The following is a 27,248-nucleotide window of genomic DNA, read 5'->3' as shown; positions in this document are numbered from 1 at the left end:
TACGTTTTAAAATTGCCTTTTTCCCTCCTGGCTTTGTTTTGTTTTTTAGGCACTTATGAATTTTTTACGGATGGGTGGGGGAAACTGGAGTCAATTACATCATGCAAACACCCCACATGCCCTGTCAAAAGACCTGGTACCCAAGCGGTTCACAGCTGGTCCACCCCCACCCTCAGTCAAGCCTGTTTGCAAAGCTGAGAAGATCATGTTTTGGGGAAAAGGCCAAAATTGATCTTTTTGCAGCAGCTGGGGCTGGTGGAAAAATATGTCAGTAAAGTGTGCATGTATGGGGCTTATAGCATTTGTATGCAGAGTTGGCTTAATACATATGCAGAGGAAGGGGCTACCTATATCCTAAGATTTTTGGAACATCAGAAATTGACCCCATACTGCCTCACCGACGTCTGGAAATCCCATGATAGTCCCTGAATCCTACTTTGGTATGCTTATTCATTATAGGACCCTGGGGAGGTCACAAAAGCACAGAATCAGAGTCAGAAGAGACCTTGGAGGCCATTTAATTTAGCCTACATTTGGACAGGAAACCCTTCTATTACCATCCTGAGGGCAGGGGATCACATTAATTAGTCTCATTCATTTCAATGAATTCAATCAACAACTATTTTATTGTGTGTACTGCATGTTTGGGTATGTGCAAGCTCTGTGGGAGATATAATGATAAATAAAATATAGTCCATATCAAAGGAACTTTTGGTTTAGAGTAGGCAAGAAAAGACATGTACATAAATGAGCATGATAAAAAGCAGTGTGCTATGAATGAAGGAGAAAAAAAAGAGATAAAGAGAGTTCTGGGGGAGGTATTGTTACCGTGAAGGCCAGGAGGATGGAGAACATTCAGTATGGACAAGGTGGGTATGATTTGGGCATGCATACATTGCCCTTTCCAAGCTCCTTTCAAAAAATTGACAATGAATAACTCTCCTTAGGAAGAATAAATTTGTTAGATCTGGGCCAGAAAAGGGCCAGTGGGAGGCAGAGAAGAGAAGTCTCTGAAAAGGGGGGCCAGCCCAAAATATTTGGCCACAGATTATGCATTAAATTGCAGATTGTTTTTTTTTCAGTGAAAAGGAAACACTGATACAGAGAAAGTGGAAGTGACTTGGCTAAGGTCACCCAGCAAATCATTCATAGGGCAAGACTAGAAGCCATATGTTAGTCCCATTCAGCTTGAGGCCCTTTTCCCAAGACTCGGCCTTTATAGTCTCTGGTTGTTAATGCCTGCTATCTGAGAGAATGGGGGCATAGGGGTGACATCATCAAACAGGCTTCTGGCAGCATTTCATAGTCAGCTTCCCCATCCCTGCAATTAGTGGAGTTTTTCTGTAATTAAAGGAACCTTCCAGAGGAGGCAAAGACAGAGGCAACAACATTTCCCAAGAAAGCTGAGCATCTGACTTCTTTTATGAACTTACCACCCAATGTCTTTGACCGATACAGGGACATTATTGTACTAATTGCCCTGACTGTCAATGGGCAAACCCATAGGACAGTGTGGAAAGTGAAAGGCTTCCGGACCATGGATTTAATCTTTGCCATAATAAAGACAACCTTCTCCACACCTGCTTAGCTTTGAAAACCTCCAAGCACTTAGAATTGTAGAATCCTAGAACTGGTAGGGAACAGAGTTCATGTAATCCTTTGTCAAGCAAAGGAGTCCCCTTTACAGCCTCCCTGACAGGGAATTACTGGTCACTTAAATACTCACATGATAGAAGAGGAAGAAAAGATGATCTAGTTTAAGATAAAGTGGTCACCTAACTGGGAAGTGTCCAATTAATTCATTAATCCAATTAGCCCCTTGCTCTCTGAAATGCTTTCTGTTGGTTGCCCAGCAACCAAGATAGACTTTCAATGCATGCTGCTGGTGAATGGAGCAGTAGCTTTTTCTTCCTACAGGCACTCCTACCCCTTCTCTCCTTTTTTGTTTATTTATTTTCAGATTCACAGTAATAAAGAACATCATCATTCCCCAGCTTCTCCTCTTACACGTTAAAAAATTTAATTTTCATATGCACAGTAATGAAGACCTCCTAATTCCCTTCCTTTCTTCAGGCAGGTTCTCTCTAGACCTCTCTATCTGATCATCTGGTATTTTGTATTGCTCTTCTGAATTTATTTTTATTAAAATTAGCATTCTTTGTGCACTAGACTGCAAGATACTCAAGGGCAGGGACCATGATTTATTTACCTTTGTATCCTTATCTATTCTTATATTTTTTGGACTCTGTGCCTAGCATAGTACATTATAGACAACAGGCTATTAAAAAAAAGGCTTGTTGAATATGTGCTGGAGGCCTTAGGACATTTGCAAAGGTTATTTCTATGCCAGGTATTTGTAAGGATGAGCAGAGTGCTTAAATATCCAGATACATAGAGATGTAGTTAAATGTGATAGTAAAATTAACCACTTTCTATTAGATGTGGGAAAGATAAGGAAAAATTTATGGTTTTATACCAGGACAAAAATCTAAGGTGTTCTGGTCCAATTGGGGGTGGTTATTTTGGGGTGGTGCAGATTTTAATAGTGGAGGTCAATACGGCAGAATCCAATATCTGTTTACAAAATGTCCTTTATACAAAATATTACTAAACTCCAGCATGAAGTGAATTTTGTACCTAAAGTGGGATTTGATGCTTTTAAAAAGCAATATAGGAAAACAATTTACCTATTTAGGGCAATACTATAATAGCATATACCTTCAGGATAGAGTGTGTTTCTCTTAAAGGGGAGTTAAAAAATACCTCAGATCATAAGAAAGACTCACTGAGTTAAAGAATGCCAGAGATGGAAAGGACCTTCTGAGATCATTTTGTTCATCAAGTGCTATGCATTAAATACAAAGTAAGGCAATAAAGAATAGTCTTTTCCCTCAAGGAGCCTATATGGGAAAGATGATTCTTGTACAAACAAGAATCATACATATATGTACATACCTATATATAAATAATAAATTGGATATAATCAACAGAGAAGAGACACTAGCTTTAAGAAAGATAGGGAAAGGCTTCATGTGGAAGATGGGCTTTTAACTGGTGCTTGATGGAAACCAGGGAAGCAGGAGATGGAGATGAGGAGTAAAAGAATCCCAAGTATGAGGGGCAGTTCGATTTCCTAACAAAATTAAGCCCTGAGAAAATTGACATGTCCAAGGTCACATAGTGAGTTAGTTTCAGGACTAGAAAACTAGGTTTGGTGATTTCCAAGTTACTAAGCTACTTCAGTGTTTTCAGATATTCAGTGAACAGTGTCAATAAATGTGGAGTTAGAAAAATATGTACTTCATGTCTAGGTGCTTCTCTGTAATGTACCATATAGCTGAGTGTTTTAGGGAGTTAGGACATTGGGGTTAATGATGACAAGGATCTTAGTTTAATTCCAGAATGTGCCTGATGTTAGCTCAGTTTTACTTTTGTGACTGACCACAGATTGGTCTCCGACCTGGTCTTGTATGAATCATCATTTTGGCTCACTGTTACAGACTAATCCAGACCCTAGGCTGATCTCTAAAGAGACTATCCTAACCCTGACCATTAATGAATATATACACATGGCCACAGCTCTAATCTTTTATAAATCTTTACTTTCTGCCCTAGTAACAACTCTAGACAGAAGGGCAAACAAGGTTAAGTGACTTGCCTAGGGTCACGCAACTAAGAAGCCAGATTTGAACATAGGTCCTCCCAACTCCAGTCCTGGTGCTCCATCCACTATGCAACCTACCCCTAATAGCCCTAACCTTAACTACACATTTCTTTCTAACTCTGGTCTTAGACTGCCACCTAAACCCCAAATAGAACTTTAACACTGGTCACTAGCTCCAGGAAAATAATACTGTCCTATTTGTCCTTCAGTCCACTGCAGGCTTCTTTCATCCCAGCTGGTATCTAAAAAAATAAAAAGTGAACACTTTGTCCCAAGAGGAATGTGTGGACCCTCTCTCCTGCCCCCGAATAGCTCAGCTCACCCCTTTTGTGTAGCTGATGGCAGCTTAGTGGAATCATCTTTGTATATCAAGGAACCATTTTTTTTATCCTTACCTGGACAAGAAAAAACACATTATCATATCTGCTCAGTTGAAACTTTTTTTCCAGTGAAGCTAATCCATACCTAGTAGAAATGATTCTGAGCTGTTACAAGGATAGCCACACTTGGCTGTATTTGGGGATGGTGGCTATAGTTTGTAGTGAATCTGCTTCAAGAAGACACAGGAGGAAGATGATGGGGACCATGAGTAGGATGGATCTTTCAGAGCCTCCTGTTGGACACTGGGAATCAATCAGCTCTCTTTGGCTAAAAAATGCCAGCTCCGTTGGCACATTTCTTTCCGGCTACAAATCATTCCACTGTCTCCAGCCACCTTCAGAAGAGAGAGCATCTCAATTGAGTTGCTGGTGACTGTGCCTCCCTCTTCAGGGAGGCTCTTTCTGATGGCAGTGCATCTGTTCCTGCATTTCCAAGGACTTCGGACCAAGGTAGTGTTTAATTCTCCAGCTACTGTGCCATCAGGCTATTCAATTGCCTCTCTGCCAGTCTCAAAGGCCTTTCTTTCCCTAAGGCTTGCTTGTTTAAGAGTAGGCCACCTCCCCAAAACCTAGCCCCGTGGAACATGAATCTTTCTGGAAGGGTTTGCAGATCAGTTTCTAAACCCTCTAAAAAAACTCAAGGGTGGGCTAGACATCCTTTTCCATGCAGGAGAGTTCTGGTGATAGAAACAGCTCTCTAATTTATGGTCTGTTTCTCTTTGGAGCTTTGGAATGTGTTAAAATCTTACAAGGACTCTGGCTAAGATCTTCAGACAATTCATGGCTTTTGGGGTCCATCCACTGTCTATTTGGATCTTACGAGACTCAAGGGTAGCATTACTATTACCCTTGCTCCCAGAACCTTTTTGGGACTAAGCTAACTATTATTGTTTGGACCTTTTTGATCCCCCTTCTTTGCAAATGTAATCAAATAACCATAAAACTGCACGGAATTCTTATTTTCACCCTTTCTACTCTCAACCCTTAGGATGCCAGTTTTAATTCCCTGGGACAGACCTACAGGAAAGCTCTCTCCTCACTTTAATCTCTGTTCAGGATGCATCTGGTGCCAGATTTCATTCAACCATATCACAATCCCTCCTTTATGACATCATTGCTCATCACCATGGAAACATTTCCAGAGTCACAGAGACTGGTTTGTGGCATCATTGAAAGCATCAGGCAGGAGGAGGAGAGAAGAGGAAATGCAGGGTGGGGGGAGATGTTAAGACCAACCCTAAAATAAACATGACATGGCAGGGAAAATATAGTTTTACTTCTTGACAAAATTAAATCTGTGGATTAAATTATCCTCTAAAATCTGTGGAATTAAATGTATCCTCTAGAATCTGTGGAAAGGAATGTCTTCAGAGTGAGAACTCTGGCCCTTGGTCAGTTTTTATTTTAAGAGTCTGAAATGGACTGGATCAATCCATTGCTAGCTGAACAAAACTCAAAGGAACATAGTTTTAGTTTTGAATCACAGAGTAATAAATGTTAGCTCAGAAAGATACCTTAAATTTTACAAATGAGGAAATGGAGGTTGAGGGAAGAAAACTTGCTTCTAAGGTTCTTGGATTTTCTAATTATAGCAAACATAAGTGCTAAGAAAACAGGGTTTCTATGATAGGCTCTCACCTCTGGCATATGAGAACATGAGAGACTGAAATGCTTAAGGAGACTAGAAGAAGGAAAAGAATTTTACAGAGAAGAGGTTGGACTTGGCAAATTCCACCTTCTGAGGCAAAGCAAAATAAGTGGTGGAAAATTTGGAGCTTCTTTTTTTTCTAGTATAACTTTTTAGGAATTGTTATGGGTCACACCCCACTAGGTACAGCGAAGTACTTGTGTTGATGAATAATTGGTGGTACTGCTTACCTTAAGGAAAGTGGAAAGTGATAGCACTGTGCTCATAATAGTATATTAAATTTTGAATATTCTAATTTTTATTGAAGTTGTCATTTGACATGTCTTACATGTGTTCTTCATGACCACTTTGGGGTTTTCTTGATAAAAGATACTGGCATCCTAAGGTGGTTTGTCATTTTCCTTTTCCAACTCATTTTACAGTTGAGAAACTAAGGTGAACAACCTTAAATGACTTGCCTGGGGTCACAAAGCTAATGTCTGAGGCCAGATTTGAACTCAGGCTTAACACTATCTCCTGTGCTACCTTCCTACCTCATCACTCTTATTAGGCTTTCTAAGCCCTCTGAAGGTGGGAACTATGCTGTCTTCATCTTATTTTTCACATATCAACTGTCATAGGACCTCACATGTAGTAAACTCTCAGTAAATGCTTGTTGAATGAATTAATTGAACTTATTCCTATTGAATAGGAGAAAGAGGCCACATGGTGTCTTGGAAAGATTGCTGAGCTCTTCTCATCACTTATAATCTTTGTGGCCATCAGCCAGTTTCTTAAACTTTCCGAATCTCCATCTTCATCTGTAAAATGATGATTATACCTGAAGTACCTACTCATGTTGTTGAAAGGGAAAAATTAGATAATTATATTAGTGGTCTGCAAACTGTAAAAGTTCCATAGAAACGTTAGCCATTTTTAACAGAAAGTTCAGGAGCACTGATTTCTGGGTGTTTGCCCTCTAGAGATGAAAGGAATTACCTCCAGATTCCCATGGAGCCCACCTCCCTGAAACCTCTCTCTTTACAAAACCTTTACAAACCCTTTTGGTTAATAGATCTTCACCGATCAGCTCTGAGAAGGAGCCTGGCTTATATGTTTTCTCTGCAGGGGTGGATATCAGCTATGCCCCTTTTGGTCTCACAGCTTATTCCTCAGTTTGGTGTTCTCTGCCATACTGCTAGCATTGGAGTTTTCAGCTCTAATTTTAAAGAGAAAAGGCAGAAAGCAGAATGTCTTGTCTGAGGAATAAGCAGTGAGGCTAATTTTCTCTCCCTCGCAATAGAACCTTGCAAGATCAGACTATTATTCCTGAGGGATGCTCATATGAGGACAGGGACAGAAGCTTGACAGCGTCTCTGGGGGATGTCCCCTCTTTCCCCGGTGCTAGGATTCCCATTTACAGCTCTGGAGAGAGGAAAGAAGGCTGAAATAGAAGAAAGTAAAGTTTTCTAAAAGAATTTTTTTTGAAATATGAATGGTAATGTGTCTTGCAGTATTTTAAAATATTCAGGATGCCTCAACAACATTAACCAGCCTGTCAGAGCTGCCTGTGGAGTTGGTGAGTATCATTGTTGCATAAGAATATGCTGTATGTGTGTGTGTGTGTATGCATGTGTGTATAAATGTGTAGGGGAGGGGTGGAAACAAGTTGGAGCTTAACCTGAATACTGTCAGCATTCAAGCATTTTTTAATTTTTTTTAATTTTTATTTATTTATTTTAAACCCTTACCTTCTGTCTTGGAGTCAATTGACTCTTCCCATCTCTAGGCCTGGCTCTCAATCCACTGAGCTATCCAGCTGCCCCCTCAAACATTAAAAAAAATTCTTCTCTATCCTAAAGGGCTAGGCAATTGGTATTAGGTGACATGGCCAGGGTCACACAGCTAGGAAATCTGTCTGAGGTCAGATTTGATCCTAGGTCCCCCTGACTCCATGTCTGGCTCATTTATGTACTACTTGTACTACCCCAGGATCTTTTGCCAAGGGTATTTTATTCAACTAGCCCACATAGAGGGAAACCAGGTCTATATTTGACTGGCTCAATGGTTGGTGTATGGTGTTAACTAAAGTTCTCAGTCTGATTTTTCCTCCTTCAGAATTCAGCATAGATGCCAGTTCTTCCTGGACAGGCTCAGATCTTTATGTATTGCTTCTCCATTAGAATGTAAGCTCCCTAGGGTCAAGGACTATTTTGATTTTGTAATTATACCCCCAGTACATGGTACATAGTAAGGCTTAAAAAATGATTTTCATTCAGTCGTGATCACTCCAGCTGGAAGGGACCTCGTCTTCCTCTGAACTCAAGAATATTCTCATAATTGATTGCATTCTAATTTTTATTAAAGGTGTCTGTAGGGGCAACCAGATGGCTCAGTGGATAGAGTACCAGGGCTGGAGATGGAGGCGGGGGGAGTCCTAGGTTTAAATGTGGCCTCAGACACTTCTAGCTGGTGTGACCTTGGGCAAGTTACTTAATCCCAATTGCCTAGATCCTTACCACTCTTTTGCCTTGATGCCGATATTTAGTATTGATTCTAAGGCAGAAGGTAAGAGTTTAAAAAAGGTATCTGTATATATTTCTTATCTACCTTATTAGATTATAAATTATTTGAAGGCAGGGGCTGTGTTGTGATCATCTTTATATACCATAGAGCCCTCAGCAAGCAAATGGCCTTGGACATAGAAAGTATTCAGAAAATGCTAATTAAATTGAACTGATCTTGTTGAATCCATTTATTGGGAGCCCTTGTGGTTTAGTGAAGTGAACATAAAGACTTGGAGGATTTGGGTTTAAATCCAAACTCTGCTTCTGTTATTATGGTCAAGTTAGTTAAACTTTATGACTCCTTGTTTCCTTATATGTAAAATGAGAATTGGACGAGATAATCCCTAGTTCATTTATCGCTTTATCCTATAATTACTTTAAAAGCCCCTTAAAATGGTGGGATGGTAGACCGGAAGACTTCAGAAGCCTCTTCCAGCTCAAGAATTCTGCCTATCCTTGATATGTGACAACAATCTTTGTATATGAAAGATGTCCCAGGGCTGGACACTTTCTAAAACAAGTCAAACAGATTTGACCCTTGCTCTTTAATAGTTTGCAATTGAACACTCACTATACTGATGCAGATGAATGATGGGATAAAAACAATAATCCCTCACATTGAAATAGCATGTCATAGTAACTATCCAGGTTTATCAAAATTGTAGGAGGCATCATTATCTCAAATGAGACCTACATAAATTGAGTGACTTCTCCAAGACCCCAAAGCAAGCCACTGGGAGAGGAGAGACTAGAACTCTAGTGTTCTGATACCTGGTGTCTAGTATTCATGGGAGAGGAAGCAGGAGAGACCCGTGTGATACATGCTTGGATCAGTGGTAGTCTGTGACAATTCATGTTTTCTTGGTGGCGCAGCCTGATTCCTTGTTGCTAAGCCAGTGTCGTCCTGCCCATCTCCCAGTACTCTTTTGTATCAAACTGTTTTTTTTTCCTCACTAAACTTTTTCTCTGGCCTAAATTGCATGCCTATAAAGGGACACTGCCAGAGTTCTCATCTTTAAACCGCCTTGCCCTTCATTTGGGGACACTGTCCTCACAACACCAGTTTGTGCCCAGTCAGCCAGGACCTGCTTCCCTCTTCTTACAAAATACTTTGCCAAAGAGGCTCTGAGGGAGTGGATCTCTGAGTGCTCAGCCTTCTCTTAAGTCACTGAAGCCAGAGGGCCTTCTGCTGACCTTCTTTTAATTGCTAATAATTATTCAGTTTTATGTAGCCTGGGGTGATAAATATTCATAAATGGTATAGTGCATTAGTATTAGGTCCTTTAGGCCATTGTGTTTTTAATTAAACTGAAATATGGAATTAAAAGCAATAAAAGGAAATGGTAAGATGAGACTATATATGTATTCTATAGATGTTAATTTCATCCTAGTCCTAATACTGCCCTTGAATAAGATCCACATCCCCAAAAGGAAATAATATGGTATATACTTGTTGTTCAGTTTCTGACTCTTTGTAACCCCATTTGGAGTTTTCTTGGCAAAGATACTGAAGCAGTTTGCCATTTCCTTCTCTAGCTCACTTTACAGTTGTGGAAACTAAGGCAAAAAGGGCCAAGGGACTTGCCCAGGATCATAGAACTAGATTTGGACTTAGATCTTCTTGACTCCAATGCTGGAGCTCTATCTAATGAGCTATCTAGCTTCCCAAATATACACTATGATCAAAATATATACAAAGTATATATTATAAACAAAATAACATTGATTACAGGGCTATGCTCAGACTTCACACAAGCCAGTTAAGGGGGAAAATATATATGGCCAGATTTGTTTCAATGTGGCATTCACACACAAATGTGTGTATACAAACACACACAGACACACACACACACACACTTCAGAGTCTCACTGTGACATGGAAGTAAACCTGGGTCCTGAAAAGCTATGCCAGCAAAATATATACCATAGCATCAAGTCTAGATATTAAGTTGCAGAACCTTCCTTCCAGTAGGAGCCTGAAGCCAGCCTCTCTGTGTTTTGTTGAAGTTCAATCTAATGAAGTTTGGAGAAGATCATCACTAGGTTGGCTTTGAGAAAATTAACTCTTAAGTCACAGAAACTCCATTGACTTTAAAGACCACTGACTTTAGCAGAAGTCCCTCAAATGCCCCAAATCACAGATTTTTGTGGCTTTCTATCTGGAGTTTCTAAAGAATAAGCCAAAAGAGTAGATTCAGTTCATTTATTGAGTTCTTACTGTTGAAGGTGCTGTACTAGATACATTTGGTTTAGGGGGTGGTGGTGGTGAGGTGGATGATATAATGATAAATAGGACAGCCCTTGTCTTCAGTGAGATCACAATCTAGGAGAGGAGATGACATATATGAAGTTCCCCTGGGCAGTCTGATGAAATCTTTGAACCCTTTCTCAGATCCATGTTTTAAATGCAGAAAGTGAAATACATAAGCAAACAATGATATTGAAATATAGTTATGAAAATATTAAAGCAAATGAACAAACTAGTTTATAAACCCTTGGTTAAAACTCTCTCAGTAGAGAATCAGGTAAGGCTTCACAAAACAGGGGGCATTTGCCTTGGAAGGGTGCTTAGAGATGAATGAGTACAACTCCCTCATTTTACATAATAAGAAATGGGCTCAAAATCTTGAAGCAACATGGCTAAGGGCACCTAGTAGTATAGCTAGGATTATAATGAAAGTCTGCTGACTGCAAGTTCAGTGCTCTTCCCACTACACTATGGGGCTTCTCAGTCTGGAAAAAATAGGTCAGATGATTGAATGCAAGGATAAAATAGAGTTTTTTAAAATGCCAAGAAAGAAAAAAAAGGAGAGTAGCAAGAACATAAGAACAGGTCAAGATGAGGCTGGGAAGATAGATAGGGAGATGGAGAGGATTATGGTGGGTTTTATATACCAGGCCAAGGAGTTTGGATTATTCTTTAGGAAACAAGGAACCACTGAAGGTGTTTTATTTTCTTCTCTCTTGCAGGATGTTGATATGATCATAGCTATGCTTTAGGAAGATTAATCTTTCAGGATAGACTGGAAGGGACTGAGATTAGATGCAGAGAGACAGAGAGAACAGTTTAGTTGAGAAGAAATCAAAGCTTCAACTAGAGTCAGGTGGTGGGAATGGAATTAGAAGGTAGATATTGTAGGTTGAGTCTACCTTCCTACCTTCATGGTCCCTTCCATGTCCAGTGATACCATTGTCATATGTGTAGTGGAGGGAGTGAAGCCTTTTGTCCTCCCCATCCAGGACCTCAGATCACCTAGCATTTTCTGGGGGTCTGTTATTGCTTTCTCTTTCTGACATTTCTGAAGGGCCCTTCTAAGCCACTGGTATGTAATGAGGATTGCAAGCTGCAGGTGAGCGACTGTCGAGATTTCTGAAATGCTCCTGAGAGCACTTTAGAAGTATCAGCAAGAAGGAGGGAGAGGTAGAGCCTTAAAAAATACTCAGCAGGGCACCAGGCCCCAGATTGAAAGGGCACAGCTTGGAACCTGTGGTTCATCTGGGAGAGGGAAGATGGGAGAGGGAAAGAAAGGAAAAAACCCAACAAAAACAGTTTTAAAGTCTCCCCAGTGCCTGTGCCTCTGGCTCTAAAGTCATGAGCTGTTCTTTCTCTGGGGAAACAGCAGTTCCCATGTGGGTGTCATACCTGCAGTGATTGGTGACTTGTGTTTCTGGTTTTAAAATGAGAGATGTAAGTAATTTATTTGTAGCTTACACACAGTGAAATACTCCTGGACTTGAGGGACTAAGAAGGGAATGACATTGTCTGTTTCCAAGTAAACAACCCAGTGTTCCTGAAATGCATGTTTCCTGGTTGGGAAAATACCCACCTGGAGTTGAGAACTAGAGTTCCCACCCACTTCCTCTGCCCTGCTGAAAACATGACATTCTCTTGCTTTTGGTCATGTCTCAGCATCTTCTTCACTCTGGCCTCCCCCCTCCTCTCCCATGTTGGTCAGAGAATTGCAGAATTGATCCTGAAGCAAATTGCAAAGTTGCCCCTTAACCCTCCGATTCTGAGCCTGCTGTAGGAATTGGCCTTTCTGGGACAAGTTCTACCTTGGCCCACATTCAGCAGTACCAAAGCAAAGACAGACTGGTAGGGTGTGGACCAAGGATTTCCTAGAAAATCTTGTTTCTAAGGTGGCTAGATGATGGCTAGTTAACTTGTGGAGGGGCAGAAGGAGGAGGATATAAACTGTAATGGAGAGAATGCTGATTTTTGAAGCCAGGGCACCTGGATTGAAAAACAGCTACATTGTTTGCAGCTTTTGTGACCTTTTCCATCTCTGGGCATTAGTCACATCACCTATAACATGAGGGAGTTGGATTTGATGCTCTAAATCCTCTGATACAATGACAGAGAACCTGTAGTGCAACAAGGCAGTTAGATGATTAAGTCTGACATTGAAGTCACTCAGAGGAGGGAGCCCGTATTATGCCAGTTAGCTGAATTAATTGACATTGTTTGGGAAGAGGCAGCTAGTCCAAGTCCAACCCTTTATTTTCTAGATGGACCTGCTAGGACCCAGAGCAGTGAAGTGACTGTAGATCAAACAATGTCCTAGGTAGGTAGGACATCCACTGGGGCTTACTGAATGACCTGCCACCTCAAGGTCCAGAGAAAACTCTGCCTCCTGGTAACATTCAGTCTATCTTGTGTGAAATTCTCTTGAGCTAGAAAGTAGGCAAACATGAGTCTTATATGTTCCTATTCAGAGAGGGGGTCAGAGTGTTAAATTGGTCATATAGAGCTGGAGTTGACTTGATTGGGTGTTATACAGGGTATTTAGTTGAGGGACCAGAAGACTATGACCACATCAGAAGCAAGAATAAATGTTAGGATTTAACAGTATGAATTGAAGACATAATTTAATACTAATTTCATGTGATACATCCAAATTCTAAATGGGGTTTGTACAATTTACAGTCCTCAGTTTCTTGTCCTTATTCACTCAATCCACAAGTGTTTGTCTACTTTGAGCTATATATGCTACCACATTCCCATAATACCTATCACTAGGGATGCTGCTCAGAAGTTCTAAGATGCAGTGGGTTAAAGTTGTTCAGGTATCCAAACTAGTCTAGCACTTATATGTTAGTCCTTGGGAGTACAAGGCTTCCAGGCTGCCTAATGAGAGCAAACAGACCAGGTTGGAAATTAATCTGTGGCAGGGTTCTATCCATGAATGGTTGATGCATTTCCAGACTGGGTGAGGGAGGAGGATCCAATCTCAGAAAAAAGGGACAATCTCTGCCTTCCCTGCCAAAAACCTACCTTGTCTCCTATGAGCCCAATACTGTGCTAGCTCCTGAGAATATAAATACCCATCCAAAATAATTTCTACTCTTTGGGAGCTTATATTCTATGAAGGGGGGGAGTGACATGTATACATTTAAATAAATATGTAATAAGTAAATACAAAATAATTTTATAGCAAGGAAGGCATGAGCAAATAGGAAAATCAGGAGTAGTATCATGGTAGGAGATGGTATTTAAGATGAGATTTGGTAGAAGCTATAGTTTCTAAGAGAGGTAGATAGAAGGAAACAGAAAGATGAGGAGAGGAAAAGAGAAAGGAAGGGGAATGGAAAATGATTGACTGTTGTTGAACAAGGCAGGAGGAGGATGATAAATATTGAATTGGGGTTAGCTTTCGCAAGGAGAATGAGCACCTCTTCTTCATCAAACACTGGAGAAAAAGAAGAGAATGGTTTATGGGGGACTTTTATATGTACAGTAGAAAAGAAAAGAAGAAACTCAAAAAGACCTCTATTTTTTCAATGAGGTATGATCTGAATTTTTCTTCTGAGAAAGAGTGGTATACTGGGCAGTGTGGAAGAGAGAGAAATTGGGAAAGCATGCAAAAAGACAGAAAAAGCTGAGACTGATGACCTGTCATTCAAAGGAGAGTATTCTTTTTAGAATGTGACCAGGAGAAGCAGTTGGAGGAGACCAACTGATGGCTGAATTCTTTCTGGTTTGAAAGAGGGAAGAAGGCTGTTTTTCTCTTGACATGGAGACTACAGTCTGAAAGTGGTCTTGGCTGTGAAGACAGAAGAAAGAAGGGCAAATTACAGCTCTCTCTCTCTCTCTCTCTCTCTCTCTCTCTCTCTCTCTCTCTCTCTCTCTCTCTCTCTCTCTCTCATTTGCTCTGTTGTGATAATGACTGGACTTCCAGACCTATCAGCCATTTCTCTCAATTGAAATATTTCATCATCCTCCAACCTGAGACTCATTGTAGTATTAGAGAAATCCCCAACCCTCTTAAGTCCATTTCTTATCCTTCTTTGTCTTCCCCAAATAAACCCCTTACTTAAGATAAAGAAGAGAAAGAATATTTCATTTGAGACATCATAAAATTCACCCTGAGTTGATTTCGAGAAACCAGAAGAAGAATCAACAAGAAGAAGAAGGAAGAGGGAAGGGGAGGCTGAAGAGAGGTTGAAAGAGGGAGGAGGGAAAGAGAAAGAAAGAAGATAATAGCTTGATCTGTTAGCTATCAATTACCAATCAAAATAGTCCCTTATTACAGCAGGAAAAAGATTAAATTTATAACAGCTACTGCACAGGGAATTCTAAAGATATTCAATATTCCAATAAAAAGAATACTTTTCACCCAGTTCAGATTAGGTAGCATAAATTTATATTGGATCCAGTCAACACAATTACCTGACTTTCTCCAGCCATCATTTAATAACACTTAATAATATAGAATTGCAGAGGAGAGGAAGATAGTGACTGGCAAAGCAGGACCAAAGTCTGGCAAGGTATGAATATCAATAGGACAAGGAGCTAGGGGAAAAGGAAAGAGATTTGAAGAGTAAAAGATATAGTAAAGTTGAAGTAGTTGATTATATGATGACAGGATTGTGAACCCCCAAAAAAATTAAACCAGTAGAGGAGTGATGGCCTGGAAGAACCCAGAAGAATAGAAGGATTGAAGATAGTGTATGAGGGCAATGAATGGATTTAAGAGGAGGGAGGCATAGGGAGACATAGTATTATAGGAGATTTTGGTTGGAGAGAGGAATTGCAGAATGGAAGTGGCAACCTATAGATGATGGTAAGATCAAGGGTGTGACTATCTCTATTGGATAGCTGAGGTGGAGTGAAATTGTCATGAGAATTGAGGAAATTGATGACCTGGAAGTCCTGAGTATTTGATGGAATGTCAACATTCATGTTGGAGTACAATCACTGGTGTGAGGGAGAGGTTGTGATGTAGAAGAATACTGTGAACCAATGATAGGACTCCCTTAGGAAGGAGGGAGAATGATCTGGGAGCTTAGTCTATAATGGCTGTAAGAATCTGGTTAAGGTGACATCTGTATAGTGTGAACTTCAAAAGAGGGGAGAGGTAATTGAGTGATGGTGGAAAAGAAAAGATCTGTCCTGGCAATGGGAAAAAGAGTAGGATGATTCTTCCTGAATGGTCCAAGATGAAGTGTTTTCTGGGGAAGTGGAAAAGTAGGGGTAGAGGTAGGTCTCTGTGAGTCCTAGAAGATGGAAAAAACATGAGAAGAAGATGAAAGGAAGTTTATTAAGCAAAATCTAGAGGGCACAATAGAATGGGCAGGCAGAGAAGGATAGGGACTTAGATATATAATATATCACCATGACTTAACACAGTGCCGGGCACATTTTGGCCACATGTAGATTGGTTGTTTTGTTGAACACTAGGGCTTCTGTGAATGGGAATGATAGAATTGAAAGTGACAACATGTGAGGGGTTACTTAAGCATTTTGCTTAATCAGTTAAGGCTTTTATGTCAATGGGATTGGAAGAATTAGTGGTAGGAGAATGTAAAACATTTTGATTGAGCTTCCACCCATAAAAGTTCTATGAATGTCATAGGTCAGTATCAGTCCTTTCAAGTGTTCAGGAAAAAGGAAGATTGGGTTTGGCTAGGTGCCTTTCCTGTAAATGAAGTCTTGCCCTCAAGATGTTTTTGGTTTTAGGTCATATCCTTGAGTTGAGGACATGGTATGATGGTATTTGTTATCTCTGGTTCTATAGGGCCTGGTGCTGGTGCCTGCTGTGCTATTCCTAGAGTGAGATCTGGTGAGAGATCTGGTATTGGAAGCAGGTCCTTGGGTTTGTTTTTATGCTTTTTGGTAAAGTTTGGTCCTTTCTCCCAGCTTTTCTGAAATGATGTGTAGCTGTGCCATTCCCTATTACCATTGCTAGCAACATTATATTCTAAGGAAATGGCTACTTTCAAATTGTAGGAGACATGTAACTACCATTTCTCAGTTCATATTTCACTGGATTCCACTGGCCTCTGCCTTGCCAATTCTAAGATTTAAAAAATCTCTCTCTCTCTCTCTCTCTCTCTCTCTCTCTCTCTCTCTCTCTCTCTCTCTCTCTCTCTCTCTCTCTCTCTCTCTCTCTCTCTCTCTCTCTCTCCCTCCTTTTCTTCCTCCCTCCCTCCCCTCCCTTTCATACTTTTTCTAGGAAAATTCACCTCATGGCTTTTCAACTAGGGCTTATTCACTTATTGAATAACTAAGGCATTAGTTATTATTAGTTATATATTAGATTAGGGATGAGTATCTGAACTTATTAGGGAAAGCTAATGAATTTTTAGCTAGAGAGGCAATATAATAGGTATAGTAGAAAGAGTCAAGTTAGGAGAACTGGGTTCTCATACCTTTTCTATTATTTTTACTCTCAGAATTAATAGGGGCATGTCAGGAAGTAATCTCTAAAGAGTAATCTCTAAAGTAATCTCTAAAGAGTTTCTGTTTTCAAAATTCTATACCTAAGTAAAGTTCCACTTATTCTTTACCTATCCTTAGTGGTTTGGGCCTCTCTGTAGTTAGTTAGATCATGCACTTTGCCAAGAGTCCAGGTAAGACCTATTTGAAAGACTGTTGTGGGACGGAGGGATTAGATTTGGTATATTTGGTCCCGGATGATGGAATCATGAAGACCAGTAGGAAGCTGCAAATAATTAAAGTTAGATTTGCTGTTAAGAAAGTTTCCTAACAATTAGAGCTTTTGCAAAATTGATTGGACTGCTTCAACAAGGGTTGGTTTTCTGCTTTTTGGAAGTATTCAAGGAGAGGTTAGCTGGATATTTATGATGTACATTTTGGGGGCAATTCCTTTTTGGTATGATTTGGATCAGATAGTCTCTAAGGTTTCTTCTAAATTTCTAATTCTTTGATTCCATGACTTAGTTAAAATATGCCTTTTTCTTTCCTTCCCACATTTTTATTTATTTCCCCCATCTACTACTTGTTCTTCTACCAACTCTATCCTCAGGGAACCAGTTCTCAAAATTGAATTGTTCTTCTCCTGTTCTTGGCTTTTGCCTATTCTTCATCATGCTTGGGCTCAGTGAGAAAAAATGGGGAAGAAGTAGAGAGAGAAGGAAAGGAAAACACAGACAAGGGAAGAAGAGTAAGAGGAGAGGGAAGGATAACTTGATAGAATGAAATGAGAGCAGCACAGTCCATGATACCAAAGAAAATCTTTTGAATGAAATCCAATCTATTATTTAACCCCAGGTCTTGGCTTCATAGCTGCCTCTATTGTGAAGGGAACACAAAGAGAGATAGCTCCGTCTCCCTCTGATGAGTCTCAGAGAGCAGTTTAAATTTCTCAGAAAAGGAATTTGTGGCTCTTAAGTTCAGGCTCTCTATGTGTCTCTGTGACCTCCTTTCTCAGGCCAGAAGGAGGACAGACAGGCTGATTTCTCCATAAGTGGTGATGACCCATGAAGAGCAAGAAGGGTAGGAAGCCATGGAGACAAGGAGCTAGCTACAACAGACTACAGAGGATCAAATGACCTTTAGCTGTCATCTCTCTTTCTTTTCCTCTCTTCTCTCTTTCTTGACTCTTTTTCCTTTCTTCTCTGTAAATAAAAGAACCAAATAGCCTGATTGTTGTAAGTTCTGAGAACATCAGAGTAGGTAAAATTGGAGAAATGAGAAGCAGAAGCCCCAACAAGTGCATCACTGCTTTAGTGAAATGTCTATCAGATAGTTGTGGGGGCACTCTACCAGGACCATTTATGGCTGTGGTGCTGACCATAATAAACTGCTTTTTTTCTTCTTATAAAGTCACCAAATTTGGGGCTTGAATGTCTTAACTACCATCTTGGCGATGGTGTTGGTGATCAACTGTTGGGGAGAAACTAATAATAGCACATATCAATAACACTAGAAATTATAAAAAAAACACTTTTCTCAAACCTGGAAGATAGTGTAGTATATCATTCCCATTTCACAAATGAGCAAAACATGACAGCAAGGGATTCTGGTCTGGGGCTTAGATCCAGGTCTTGTGAGTTCAAATCCAGAGTGCTTTCCAGTATTGTGCCAGAAGAATTCCCCTTTTTTCCAGACTCCTACTCCTTTCTCAGGGTTAACTTGGGCTTTTTGCCTGAGGAAGAAATAATTAACATGGAGATTTTTGTCATTTCTTCTTTTGAAGCTCTGGGGGAGGGACATATTTAAAGCACTTTGTTCTTCAGAGCAGCTGCCATGTAATCAGAGTTCTTTTAAATAAGGAACAAGGGGACTGGTAGGTGAGCTTCTGGACCTATGCAGAACTCTCCTTCCTCTGGTCCTTTATTTAGTTCCTCAGAGGGATATTTTTTTTCAGCCTCTGCTTTTGCTGCTGATTTGGCTTGAGTTGCTTGCTCCCACCATTTCACTCCCACCATTGGCATAGTTTTCTTCTGCAAGAGCTGGGGGTTGGCTTGGGAAAGCCACTGCAGGAGGAAAGGAAATCCCTATACACTATTATAAACTGAGTTTCCCAAGAAGAGAGCCAAAGAGAGAGGCTGTGTTGGTTTTGCAACCTTCCTTGCTCAGAAACAGTGGCAACAGAGCTAATGCAAAGAAAGAGATCTAGTTTCAGGAAGTGATCCCATGTAGTAGATAGCGGTAGTAGTGGAGGTATTGGTTTCACAAACGAATTCTTCTGTTTTGCCCACTTAGAGAAATGCTGCCCCATATACAAAGCCTATAATCTGTGGTATTTCCATCCTTGGAATTTCCATAGCACCCAGTGTCAATGCCACTCAAATGGGACTTAGCATAGTCTGTGATTGTTATTTCTAAAACACATTTTTTAATGTTATTTTTTCATTAATCAGTTAGGTGACTCAGTGAATAGAACACCGGATCTTGAAGCCAGGAAGACTTGAGTTTGAACCCTACCTCATATATTTCCTAGACATAGAACCTCTAGGTAATTCACTTATCCTCTGTTTGCTTCAGTTTTCTCCTCTGTAAAGTGGGGCTAAAAATAACACATACCTCCTAGAGTTATAGGATAAAATATGATAATATTTGTAAAGTTCTTTGTAAACCTTCAGGCTCTCTATAAATGCATCACCATCATCACTTAAAGATATTCTCCTCTATTGCTCTTGAAACTACCTACTCTGAGAAATAGGTAGTAGAGCTGTTACTGTTCCTATATTATAAACGAGGATTTAGAGGTTAGGAGAAATTGGCTTATCTCTTATGTTAGATGTGTTGAACTTGAGATGTGTATGGAACTTCCATTTTAAAATGGTGTGGCATTGGAGATCAGGAGAGACACAAAATCTTTATAAAGGGGAATGGTGGTCATTTGCCTAGAGATGACAATTTAACCTATGAATGATTATGTGGTCATCAAATGAGATCTTGTAGAGATAAAAGAGGGCTCAAGCCAGAGCCTTGGTGATAACACCAAGTTAAGAGGTCATGATCCATAGTTAAGGGCTATGATACAGGTGGTGAACACAGCAAAGGAGACTGAAATGAAGCAGCCACACTGAAAGGAGGAAACAAAGAGAGAACAACGGAATAAAAACACATAGAGAAGAAAGAATCCAAGAAGAGAGAATGGTTGATAGGGTCCTTAGAACAGATTTCATGAAGGGGAAAGAAGGCAGAAGAGGTCACTGGTTTCTTGAAGAAAAAGAGGAAAGGCATCACTGAGGGAACAATAGAACAATAGGTACCCAAAGGAGAGGCTATGGGCCCTGATCCTGGCCCTTTCCTCCATAAATTTCTTGGGGAAATATTTTCACTGAATAATGAGGCTTTGGAGGAAGTTCAAGCAATAGCATTGACTATCCTTGTAACCTTACCGTTGTGGGGAGGAAGATATTTGTTCTCAAGGGAAGGAAGTATTGGTTGAAAGATTTGAATGAATAGATTGAGAGGAGTGCATATTGCCAGAAGACATAGCACTTGAGTCCTAGGGTTAGATCCAACAATCTCCTTGTTTCTGTTCTTTCCTTTTCTGGATTAAGGACTATCAAAGGTCACTGAAGACTTTGGAAATGAGCTTTGTACTGAGGGTACTCAGAATTGTAGTTGGCCACATGTTGTGGGAAGCAGGTTAAGGGAAGCTGTTTCTAGGGAGAAGCTATCTTGGTGAACTTGGGAAGGAAGAAACACATTGTAATTGAACCATGGAATTTAAGAGATGGCTATGTCCTTAATGATTATCTAGTCCAACTTTTCATTTTATAGAAGTGAAAAATGAAGACTAGAGGGGGCAGATGACTTATCCATGGTCCCACCATTTGTAGAATAATGGGAATTAGAGTTAAGTTGTCTTATCAGTCTAGGTTTTTCATCTCCATCACAACTACAACTGGTGTGTGTGTGTGTGTGTGTGTGTGTGTGTGTGTGTGTGTGTGTGTGTGTAGGGCAATGCAAAGGCCTGATTTGGAGGGAGTGTGGTTTGGCAAATACAGAAAGTGGTTGGAATCAGTGTATTCTGTAGCTCTTGCCAGCTGGCCGTGGGTAGAGGGAGGGTAGCAGCATGTATGTGGATACATAGCCGGCTCCAATTTATAGTGGTAAGAAAAATACAGCAGGCAGAGCAGTGGTTTTCCCCCCTTTTATTCAAGTCATTTTCTAGTCTGGCTTCAACTATAGTTTACTCTTTTCCCCTCGTTCTCTTTTCTCTCTTGTGTACTAACCTTTTTTGGGAGAGCTGGAAGGGTTCTTGGGTGTGGGTGGGTTGCTGACGCATTGTTCATTGCATGCTGTATTCGCTGTGTGACTAACAGGCAGTGCCCACAGTGTTGCTGCCTCTGTCTTTTTCTACATTCTCATGCATGGGAGCCAAGGTGGGTGATGAGGATGATTGGGGAATGCCTTCAGGGAGGTAGATTCCCAAAGTGGTCAACCCATGTCCCATCATAAACTCTGAGGCTGGCATTACCCCATGGTACTGGAGAGCAGACACTGCCTCTCTTACTGGTTTTATGTGGCAAGACATTCCTGCTCCCTTCAGAAGAGGTGGTAGCAGTAGCAACAGTAATAATAATCCCTTGTTTCTGTATAGTTGGGAATGGATTTGGAGTAGAGATATATGCAGTAGAACTGTCAAATTTCCAGGAGCAGAAAAGCCTCCGTATGCATTTGGAAATCAGTGAGTTCAATGTATTTTCAAAGAAGAGTAGTGAATAATGGGAGAATGAGGATGGAAAAGTAGTTTGGCACTGCATATTAGAGAGCCTTGAATGTCAGATTAAGGATTTGTGTTCTGAATGGGGTTTGTATGTTTACTTGAATTCTTTAAGGATCCCTATTTTATTATGTATTCTCTCCATGGACACTGATCAGACACTTCCCCCTGCACCAACATATCTAACTAGATGGCCTTGATTATTTATTTCCAGGCATTCAACAAGCATTTATCAAGAACCTTCTAGATGTCAGGCAGTATGGTAGGAGTTGGTGATCCAAAACACAAATGAAAGAGTTTCTGCTGTCAAGGGGCTTACATTGTAATGGGTGAGACAACATGTAAACTTATGAGTAAGTACAAAAGGAATAGTTTGGGAAAGGTAGCAAGGGAAAGCACTAACTGTTGGGGAAGTAAGGAAAAGCCTCATGCAAGCTCAAAAGATCTTAGATGGAAGGGACCCCATAAGAGGTAATATTTAAGCCAAGTCAAGAAGGAAGTGTTATAGAGATGAGTAAAAGACTCCAGTCAAAACTCATAAAGGCATAACAACCCTCATTAGAAATGCATGTGTAGAGGGGATGAATAGCTTTCAAGTAAATATCTGCCTGCTTTGCTCAGAGATGAATTGTACCAATTTATAGCACCTGTGGTCAGTCTAGTTCAGTTGATTGAAGAAGCTAACAGGACTAACAAGACCAAGGTTGGGAGTTTGGCTCATTGTAGTGCAATCATCTTCTTTTTGTTTCATGACTATTGACAACATTTTTTTTACAAGGGGAACTAGGTCAGAAAAGTGTGGGTTGCTTAGTATAATAGCTCAGTGTATAGCTGGCAATAGAATTGAAAGGCTGTTGTTGGTCATCTCTTTATATACGATAGATGCTCATCTATCGTATATAAAATGAGGTGAGAGTTCCCACTCCCACCCCAAGAATGCAAGGGAGATTTCTGCCATTGGTTTACTTGTCTGCCTTTTGTTTTCCTAAGCCAGACTATCACCCAGGACTCTTGATCTCTGTAGTTTATTTTATAGATACTTATAAAAATGGAGATATATCAGTATATAGATATAACATAAAATATTTATATGTAATACATAAATCTATATTTATATATAATTATATATAAAAGATATAAAATATAAATATTTAATATTTTATTTAAATAAAAATATAAAAAGAGGATTTGTTTGTATGCTGTTCCAGGAACTGGCATGTTTCTGATTTTTATTTGTAGAGAGAGATTAAGTGACTGTCTTCTTTCTCTGGCTTGGTGACTAGGTAGAAGGGTTTGAAGGCTTGACATCCTGTGGGTAGCCACCTAACAATGCTTCTGTCATTCTGACATAGCAGAGCAAGGAGAGATTCCATGAGAACAAGACTGATAAGAATTATTACCAAGATGTTGTGGCATCCCAGCTAAGGAATCCCATCAGAATTGTGGCCCCTGTGGCCAATGAGATGAAAATGATTTTCTTTACTGGCACAAATCTGTCCAGTCAGGATGAGGTCCATTTCTTCAGCATTGTGAGACCCCTTATGAGGGCAAGGACCATGGATTATATTTGTCTGGATTCCCTAAAGCATATAACCCAACACAGGCCTGAGCACATATTAGGAATTCAATAAACTTACTGATCATTGTTCCTGATGACTCCTTGGTCACAGGATTTTGGTTCTATCTTCCTGAGTCACCTTGGGCCTCTGTGGGTCAGTATGTTAGAATCAGTGACATCTAAGGTTCCTTCTAGTCTTAAATTTATGATCCTATGATCCTACTGAAGGAGATACAACATGCACACATAGAACTGTGTGGACCTTAGCAGGAAACACACAACTCATGCAATATAACTAACCAATAAATCAGGAGGCATTTTTAACCTCCTAAAGTTTGCCAGAATTTGTGCTAGATATTGGGAACATAATGGCAAAAATGAAACAGTTCCTGCTCTCGAGGGTCTTACATTCTCTCAGGAGAGATTATATCTATAAACTGTTATATCTCCAGTTTTATAAGTATCTATAAAATAAACTACAGAGACCAAGAGTCCTGGGTTTTAGTCTGGCTTAAGCAAGACCTTTCAGTTCTTTGGGTTTCAGTGTTCCCTCTGTGGGATGAAGGGTATTGGTTGGAATGGATAATCTTTAATTAAGTTCCTTTCTCCCTTTAATAGTCTGTAGTTCTAAGATTCTATGATATTAGGTTTAAGGAAGAGAGCTTTGACTTGTGCCAGAATTAGAGAAATCCTTTTGAAAGGAAGTCTAGGACATTAGGACAGTAAAATGCTTTCTATTTGTGCATTGCTTTGGGTCTTGTAGGGTTCTTTCACATATATCATGTTATTGGATCCATGCAACAATACTGTGAGTTAGATAGGATGGGTCTCATTATTCCCATGTTGTAGAGGCAGAAACTGAGACACACAGTGTTTAAGTAACTTGTCCACAGGGAGTGTTACAGTGGGTCTCTGGCAGAGTTGGGACTTGGGTAGATGCAAAAAAGCAACATGTGCCATTTACTCTAGAAGAAATAGAGTGCAGTGCTTTGCACATTGTACATGCTCAATTGATTCTTGTTGAATGAGCATGAGTAGGAAGGCACAAACTCAAAGAAGGACAAAAAAAAATCCAGAGCCATTGAGTTTTAAGCTTTGAAGGGATCTACTGAGGCCATAAAATCTATCCTTTTGCCTTTAAGGCAGAACCACCATGCCAGATAGTGGAGAGTCTTAGATTCATAGAAATTTGACAAAGAAAGGACCTTAGAGATTATTTACGAATTCTCTGATTTTACAAATTTGTACACTTGGGCCCAGAAGAGTGAAATGATGTGCCCATACCCCCTACCAAACCTGTGACAGAAGGTTTCTAATTTATTGAGCCATCTCTTTTAAGTACATATTCTGTAATTAACTTCTTAGTAACTTGGAGTCTAATTGCTAGGAAAAGTCTAGAAAAGAATCCAAGCCCTCACTCAAACTTGAATCTTTCCTTTCTTTCCCCTGCCATGCACATAACCTTCAACTGGGAGACTTAAGGTAGAATTTTAGATCTAGAGAACCTGCTCTTTGCAGATAGAAAATGGCAACTCGGGACTTTTAAGCTTTAAAGTCATTGAGAATTGGCAACTTCCTCCTGTGTTTATAAAGATGTGGTACAGAAGTATGGTTGTCCTGACTCAAAGTGTGAGAGTTAGATTATAGGCAGAGGACATCAAGTGCAGTCATTCCACTGGGCTCCTTGGACTTCAAGATTTGTGCTTTTGGAGACAGAGGAAAAACCCTGCTATTGAGATATTGCTCTTGAAGTAGTATAGTGAAGATGGGAAAAGGAGGCTATTTAAAAGGTGGTACCTTCCCACCTACCCAGTACAAAGATAGAATAACCCATCCTCAAATCCCATCCTTCTGATTCTTTCCACTGTAGTTTTCTCTTGAAAGAAGAGAATTCTTTCCCTTCCCTCTCCCTCCCTCTTCTCCCCTTTCAATCCTCAGATATTCATTCCTCTCTAAACCAATTTATCCTACATGGTTTCTATCTTTGGTTGCTTATTATAGGACATGAAGAGAGCAAATGGACTAGAATAAATAATTGTTTTCAAAGCATGCATTTGAAACCAAACATTTATTCAGTGAGAAAGACATTCTGATCCGGAGAACAAACTCTGACAGGTGGCACCATTAGGTGGTATAGTGGATAAAACAGTGTTTTTTAATTCAGGAAGACCCAAGTTTGAATCCTTCCTCAGATACATGTGATTTTCATGACCTTGAAAAAAATCACCTAACCTCTCAGTGCCTCAGTTTCCTCATCTGTAAAATGGGAATAATTTTACCTCTTTCCCAATATAATTATGAAGACCAAATAAAATAATATATATAAAGTACTTTATAAACTTTGAAGTTATCTATAAGTTCTAGTTATTATAATTATTATTAATTAACTAAAGTTATAATAAGACCTCAGCTCTCTGATTATCCATGATGGTTATTAGAAATGCCTCTTTTAAAACAAATTGTGTTTTTTTTTTTTTGAGGTAGCTGTATTTTGACATCAGGCACAAGGCGACCTCCTTTCCTGCTTCCTGGATATTGGTTATGTGTAAATAAGTAGGGACTCTAGCCTCTACTCTACCAGGGGATCAGATGACTTTTTGGAGAGTAAGTTTGTCTTTATTTCAGTTGGAGTCTCCATATCAAGGGCAAATAACCCATTGTTTGCAATGCTACAGCTGGGCTTCAAAAACATTAATGAAAATGAGAACTCTCCAGGGTCCTGCAGGATGCTAGCCTGCCAATAGAACTAGAGCTACTTGAAACTAGAATGAGTTGACTCAGGAGGCAGTGGACTCCCTGCCACTTCAGCTCTTTCAGCCCATTAGATGGCCACTTGTTGGGTATTCTAGAGAAAAGATACATACTTCAGATGGGAGTTGGACCAGATGATCTGTAAGGGCCTTTCCACTTCTGAAGAGTTGACAATTCTGTGCTTCTAATAGAATAAAGGCCCATTTCTTTGGTCTATTCTCCAGGACCCTTTATCTATAATTGGATTTTGCCTGTATGCTGGTGATTGGATAGCCTGAATGTCTCCTACTTTTTAGTCTTAGGACATGGGCTTTGATCTGTAAATACTTACTGATGATCACAGTTCTATCATCTAGGACAGTGGAAATTTTCAATGGGTGTTTTAGCCTTTGCAACACAGGGAGTCTGTTCAGAATGGAACAGGTAGCATCTGTCATTTAGGGATTATATGTTCTGAGCCTCCAACATGTAAATAAGCCTTGAGAATGATTATCTATGAATAGTTAATATGCGAATGGAACTAGAGCACAATCTTAGACATAGCAGCTGATCTATAGCCTCATTAATGCATCTAAATGAGGGATCCTGTATAATGATGCCACCCTGCTTACTGTTTTGTGATTTAATGCCATTACAAAGGTATCTTAAAAACACAGCTCCTTCCATCTCACTTTTTTGTTCTCTGCAGCTGAGTACATGGCACTAGAATTATTCCATGGTGACTTGGTGAGTTTATTTGAGGGGGGGGGGGAGAAGGGCTATCCATATGTTGTAGCAAGAGCCTTGTTCTGAGAATTAAGACACATGAGTTCTAGGCTTGGTTCTGCCACTAATTATCTGTGTGACTTTGCATTAATCCTTTTACTTTTCTGACCCCCAATTTCTTCTGTGAAAAGAGCAGACTGGTCTAGGAGATCTATCATCAAGGGCCTTTCTGAATATAATACTCTGAAGCTCTGGGGTTCAATGATGGGACGTTTGAAGAAGAGTCTTTATTGTCTATCATCTTGGTGAATAGACAGATAAAGGGAAGGTGGGGAGGGCATTCCAAGTTGAATGAAGAGAGCGAATATATATGTGTATGGAATAGTGAAGAGATCAAAATGACTGAGGGTTCAGATTTAGGGAAGGGTAGGACATTGGTGCCAGATTGTGGAGGTCCCTGAATACCAGATTGAGGGGCTTGGACTTTAGGTCAAAGTCTGCACTTGCCTTAGTGAGAAACAGGTGGTCTTTTTGTACCATAAAGTAACAGGGAATTAATAAAAAAT

The 27,248-nt window shown here is 40.0% G+C and overlaps 1 protein-coding gene and 2 long non-coding RNA genes across 4 annotated transcripts in view; 1 reads left to right on the top strand and 2 right to left on the bottom strand.

Moving 5' to 3' along the window:
- Nucleotides 1-27,248, top strand: part of SORCS3 (sortilin related VPS10 domain containing receptor 3) — a 724,209-nt gene that overhangs the window by 15,136 nt on the left and 681,825 nt on the right. The gene's annotated exons all lie outside the window — the stretch shown is intronic.
- Nucleotides 4,087-5,097, bottom strand: LOC130455392 (uncharacterized). Its single transcript, XR_008913329.1, has 2 exons — nucleotides 5,062-5,097; nucleotides 4,087-4,379 (listed from the first exon to the last, which is right to left on the bottom strand). It is a non-coding gene; the product is annotated as an uncharacterized LOC130455392 (long non-coding RNA).
- LOC103096734 (uncharacterized) overlaps nucleotides 18,439-27,248 on the bottom strand; it is a 38,228-nt gene continuing 29,418 nt past the window's right edge. The window contains exon 4 of one of the 2 annotated variants that reach the window (XR_460389.3): nucleotides 18,439-18,629. This is a non-coding gene — a long non-coding RNA (uncharacterized LOC103096734). The remainder of the gene's footprint in view (nucleotides 18,630-27,248) is intronic. The other variant, XR_001626075.2, reaches the window with a different exon arrangement.

The sequence above is a fragment of the Monodelphis domestica genome, chromosome 1, assembly GCF_027887165.1.
Source record: "Monodelphis domestica isolate mMonDom1 chromosome 1, mMonDom1.pri, whole genome shotgun sequence".
Taxonomy (NCBI): domain Eukaryota; kingdom Metazoa; phylum Chordata; class Mammalia; order Didelphimorphia; family Didelphidae; genus Monodelphis; species Monodelphis domestica.
This window is presented reverse-complemented; position numbering and strand designations above follow the sequence as displayed.